Raw genomic sequence first — 6,300 nt, 5'->3', positions numbered from 1 at the left:
TTATTTTATTATTATTATTATTATTATTATTTTAAATGTACCTGGATACCGTTGGCCACCACTTGTATCGAATAGTGAATCAGCTGCCACTCACTTTGTACTTGAAGGCTGTCACCACTTGTCCTAATGTATCAACACTAGATAGATTCCACTGCCACTTGGCCAGTGGTTAATAGACTTACTGGATGGCTGGAAATGATGTTAGCAGCAGAGGTGATGATGGCTCGTTGATTCTTTGATGAAGATAATTGGTAGCGTGAAGTTGGAGTTAGAGGTTCATGGGCATTTGTTCATCTTGTGGTTAGATTTGTGTGGGTGAAGGTAACATAACAGACAGATGTACTTCCTTGATTTAATGATGAACGGAGATGTACACGCGTGATATCGAGACAGATTGAGAAGTAATGGATGTGACAATGCTTGATTCTCTCTCTCTCTCTCTCTCACTCTCTCTCTCTCTCTCTCTCTCTCTCTCTCTCTCTCTCTCTCTCTCTCTCTCTCTCTCTCTCTCTCTCTGATATGAGCTGATTGACCTCTCTCTATGAACTCCTGGAACTCTCTCTGTTGTTGTTGTTGGGGGGATAGAAAAGCGGGGGCAAAGAAAAGGAAGAATATTAATGGAAGTAAAGGAAAGGAAAATGAGAGAAAGTAGAGAGATAAAAGGCGGTGGGCAAACTGCCTCTGCTATTCTTAATATATATCTTTAGCTGTTAGTGACTAATCATTTGAGGATTTTGCAGGGTCATCGGGAGAGTCAGGGCCAGGGGATGATCGTAGGTAAGTATTGCTAAGTGTTTCTTTGGTTCTGGGTCTTGGTAGTATGCTTATTTTTAAGTGGTATTCTTGTTTTGGTGTTACCGATATGTTCAGTGCATAGAAGAGGCTAAGTTCCTTATTTTTTTTATTTTATTTATTTTTTTTCAGGTAGGTGAGCTGACTAGTTAATTAGATGGAGGATTCAGTAGGTAAGTATCAGGTAAGTATGAAAACCCGTCTGAGTTTGAGGCAAGTATATTAACCCTTGATGAAGAGGTAGCTTGGAAGAGGTTCGATATTGAGATAAGTGCTTTGGTAAGATGAGTATGATGCTTTTTGGTATTGTTCCGAATACTCCATGCAATGGCACGAGGAATGTGAGACCGGATACCCTGCCGCACCAAGCTGCGAGATCTGCGCAATCTACCCCCTAACTCCTCGGGGCACGAACCCCATAGCAGGTGGGCCTCGGAGCCCACGATTCAGGGTGAGGTGCGGCTTACAACCACTCCCCGCAACTGGTGGAATGCAGTCCGAACCAGAGGTCAGTACCTAACGACAGGGAAGAGTCAGACGGGATTTGTACTGTCTGCTTGTTTCCCTGCCGACTGAGGGCGCAGGTAAGTGGCTGAAGGATGATCAGCACAAGCCTTCTCGTGTGGAGCCGGTGTATGCATTGAACAGTTGCAGCTAGGCAGGTAAGTGTTGAATGTTTCCATTTCTGCCAGCAGTACAAGAACTCAGCCATACAAAGCTAACTAACTTCTATCTACACATACAGGCCCTTTTATGTGAAACTATCCAGACCACTGTGGGAAGATGACCAATAGTGGAAGAGGAAATTAGACCAATCATGTGGCTAGAAATGGAGTATTTGGGCCATTCACGTGGTGATCTTCAACTGACCGATGATCTGCGAGCAAGGCAATGCAGGTGTTCTCTCTAGAGAACCGACGAGGAATGTACGAAAGGTGAGGAAATTCCCGAGAAAGGAGAAAAGAAAGAAGCCTAAGAATATATCGGAACCAAGTGGAGACACAGTGAGTACATGAGCATTTCACAATACAATATATATATATGTATATATATATATATATATATATATATATATATATATATATATATATATATATATATATATATATATATATATATATATATATATATATATATATATATATATATATATATATACGAGTATATATATATGTAATCAGTTAGTTATCCAGATGGATTCTGCTACATATGTGGTGAATTCATTAAGACAAGAGCAAAGAAGTGCTTTGTGACAGCATCTCGAAAAATATGTAGAATTTACAAAGCTTATTTTGCTGTGCCAGTTGGGGAGTAAGACAAGACCTGGGCACCTCATTTTGCTTGTGAGCATTGTAACACTAAAAGGTAAAATAGCTGTTAGTTTTCCAAGAGTAAAATCCAATTAAGGATTATGAATAATAATGAAATAAGTTTAACAAACTCATACTGTTGTTTATTAGGATTCATTTTTAGGAGTGTTAAAAGTAGAAGGCCCGAAGTAATATTAAAGCGTCTGACCAGCTTGGCGCTGGTCACACCTCATGTAGACTACGCTGTGCAGTTCTGGTCCCCACATTACAGGAAAGATATAGGTCTACTAGAATCAGTACAGAGGAGAATGACTAAAAGGGTACAGGGAATGAGGAGTATTCCTTACGAGGTGAGATTGAAGCTGTCAAATTTACATTCTTTAGAGAGACGTAGGTTAAGAGGGGACCTGATAGAAGTATTTAAGTGGTATAAAGGATATAGGAAGGGGGATGTAAGCAAAATTCTTAGGATCAGCAACCAGGATAGAACAAGAAATAACGGGTTCAAGCTTTAAAAATTTAGGTTTAGGAAAGAGATAAGAAGAAATTTGTTCTCAAATAGAGTGGTAGATGAGTGGAACGGACTCAGTAATCATGTTGTTAGTGCTAGGACTTTAGGGAGCTTTAAGAAAAGATTAGACGGGTTTATGGATTGGGATGATAGGTGGAAATAGGTAGGTATATTTCATACAGGGACTGCCACGTGTAAGTCTGGTCGCTTCTTGCAGGTTTCCTTATTTCTTATGTTCTTATGTTCTTTTGTCCTTTTACAGGATGGTATAGAAGAGAAAACAGAGCCATGAAATCTGCTACTCCTGGAATATAGCGTGAACCTACTGATCACTCAACTGACTGCTTTTTCTGCATAGTGGATCCTTCCAAACGCCGATCTGGGCACCATTCCCACACAGTGCTGATTTTCCTGTACCAGCTTCTCTAGAAAGAAGTCAACTATCAGAAGAAAGCAGGAAGTCAGGAGATGAGCTAATCAGAGAGAAAGACTGTAACATCACAGATACATTTGTTGTTGGGAGGAATCCTTACTACCCAAACCAAAGAGACCTTAATGACCTCATCAGAGATCTTGGTTTCACAAAGTCAAATGGTGAGCTTTTGGTTTCAAGGTTGAAGGAATGGGATTTACTTGATGAAAGTGTGCAAGTGACCAGCCAAAGAAAACATCACAAACATTTCTCCAGCTTTGCAAAGGAGGACAGGCTATGCTACTGTAATGATATGTCAGGCTTGTTTGGTGCTATTTTAATTGCCTGTAATGCAGATGAATGGAGACTCTTCATTGACAGCTCTTCCATAAGCCTGAAAGCTGTACTTCTGCACAGTGGAAACAAGTATCCATCTCTGCCTCTTGCTCATTCTGTGCATCTTTAGGAGGACTACAGCAGTGTAAAGCTTCTACTGGAAACTTTGAACTACAACAAGTATGGCTAGGAAGTTATTGGAGACTTCAAGATGGTGGCTTTCTTGATGGGACTGCAAGGAGGTTTTTACCAAGAATCCCTGTTTTCTTTGCCTTTGGGACAGTAGAAACAGAGCAGCACATTACCAGAGAAAGCACTGGCTTCCAAGAGCTGACACTACAGTGGGAGCACGCAGTATCAAACATGAGTCATTGGTGAATCCTCAAAAGAGTTTTGTTTCCTCCACTACACATCAAACTGGATCTCATGAAGCAGTTTGTTACAGCTCTTGACAAGAAGTCTGCTGCCTTCAAATATCTTCAAGACTTCTTTCCTAAGCTTTCAGAGGCAAAGGTGAAAGTTGGTATCTTCACTGGACCACAAGTAAGGAAAATTATGGAGTGCTCAGAGTTTCTACAGAAGCTCACAGAAAAGGAAAACAAAGCTTGGGAGCGTTTCATTGTTGTACTACAGGGCTTTCTTGGCAACAACAAGGCTGGTAACTATATGGAACTGATTGAAGCTTTAGTTTTCTGAAAAGCTATGGTGAGATGAGCTGCAGAATGTCCTTGAAGGTACATATCCTAGATGCTCACCTCAACAACTTCAAGGAGAATATGGGAGCATATTCAGAGGAACAAGGTGAGCGCTTCCAGCAAGATATAATGAACTTTGAATAGAGATATCAGGGATCCTTCAATGAAAACATGATGGGAGACTACATTTGGGGGCGCATTTGTTGTATTCACAAAGATCAAGAAAAACTGTTAATTTTTAATCCTAAAAGTTAGATTCAGAAGTTTTAAAATGATATTTTGTGTCATTTGAATTTATGTTTTATTTCTGTCCAAAAATGGTGAAAATGGTTTAAGTTATTTTGGGATAAAAAAAAAATTATAAAAGCCACAAAAGCAAAATTTGATAGGGATACTGGACATTTTCTTTTGCTTTGCAATGAAAAGAGTTAGAAAATAACACGATTGACAAAGACAATCGTGTTACATTGTGTAATTTGGGCTCCGTTTCAGGCCAGCATTAGGGACTGGATTGGTGTCACAAAGACGGGTCGGCTCTGTGAAATAGTAGTACACCTTTAGCAGGTATCAGTGGTCTTGCCATAAGATCACCCTCAGCTGTTATCAACATTTGAAAACCATATTTCTTTAATTTTTTTCCCTACAAATTTCCCATAATAGTCTGAACCTATTATTAGCTGTACAGGACCCGCTTCATCTGATTTTATGTTTTGATCCGCTAATTCTATAGCTTTTGTTTTAAGGCACTTTTTTTTTGGGGGGGGGGATAGACAGTTGGGTGAAAAAGAGTTTAGCTAGTATAGCTAAGGAAGACGTAGTTAGGGTGAAAGGATGAAGTAAAGTAGAAGGTAGATAGTTGGGGGGCGAACCCCCTTGCTGGATGTGCATCTTCCTAACTCTTCAAATCTATTTATACTCTTTTCTACCCATTGATAATTGCCACAATGTACCGAGTTATGTTGTTCATAGTATAACGTACATTTCTTAATTATTGGTCTTGCTCCTGTCTTGATATAGTTAGTATAGGGTGGTACCTCTCCTTTTGTATTCACAGTGGTTGAGAAGGTACCTATTGTACCATAACTTGATTTGTTTTCACTTACTGAGCAATAGCTGGGTTTGGATCTCTTCTTTTCACATTGCAGGATGGAGTCTTATTCATCCGTTTCTGGTAGGTTTTATTAGAATCTGATTTATTTGGCTTGGATGCCTCATCATTGCTCATATTTTTACAAATTTCCAACAATGATTCATCTATTTCCTTAAATGTGAGGTGGCTCTTTCGGTGCTCTAAATAAAACATTTCTAGTGTTTTCTTTGTGTTAATATATTTATGAACCAAGCTGCATCCTGAATATTATTATTTGTTTTCAGAGATTCTAAAATGTTACCAACATTATTCCTGAAAGGGGATGGTAAGTCTAGGAGTTGGTAGACCACTTAAATGTGAGATGGCTCTTTCGGTACTCTAAATATAACATTTCTAGTGTTTTCTTTGTATTAATATATTTATGAACCAAGCTGCATCCTGAATATTATTATTTGTTTTCAGAGATTCTAAAGTGCTACCAACATTATTCCTGAAAGGGGATGGTAAGTCTAGGAGTTAGTAGACCAGTTTAGTGGTTATTTGTTCCTTATCTTTATAATCCTCCCTGAGCGATTTGCTAGCAATGTCATAGTTTTCCTTAGTAATGGTTAATTTAGAAACTATTAGGAAGGCAATACTCTTTAATTGGCTTAATAGATAGGAGAATTTATTTTATCTTGGCAATATCTTGCCTTTGATGGATTAGTTCCATATACTTATTCCAGAATGAGGGCCACTCCGTGATGTTTCTTCCAAATTTTGGTAAAGTTATGGCTAACAGGGTTATGTTGGGCTGGCCTCTTGCTATAGGATTGAGATGAGTGAAGCTAGTTGAATTACTTCACAGTAGTTCCAATTCCTCTTCATACTCTTCACCATAAATTATTTCTTGTTGTTCATAGTCTTGATCTTTATAGGCTTCATCTTCTTCCCCCAGTTATTAATTTAGCTTCTATTTGATTAAACGTAGCCTGATAGCTGCGTCATTTTTCTTTTATTGATTCTACTACCTTTTGTGATTTAGCCAAGGTTAATTGGTCACTGCCTATTAGCTCATTATGTTCTCTGATAGTTTTTGTTAACCAACCTATTTTTTTTTTTTTCCCAAGGATTTCCTTAAAATTTTGATAGACATGTTTGTGGTTCTAGATTTA

Source organism: Scylla paramamosain, chromosome 24, assembly GCF_035594125.1.
Source record: "Scylla paramamosain isolate STU-SP2022 chromosome 24, ASM3559412v1, whole genome shotgun sequence".
Classification (NCBI taxonomy): Eukaryota; Metazoa; Arthropoda; class Malacostraca; order Decapoda; family Portunidae; genus Scylla; species Scylla paramamosain.
This window is presented reverse-complemented; position numbering follows the sequence as displayed.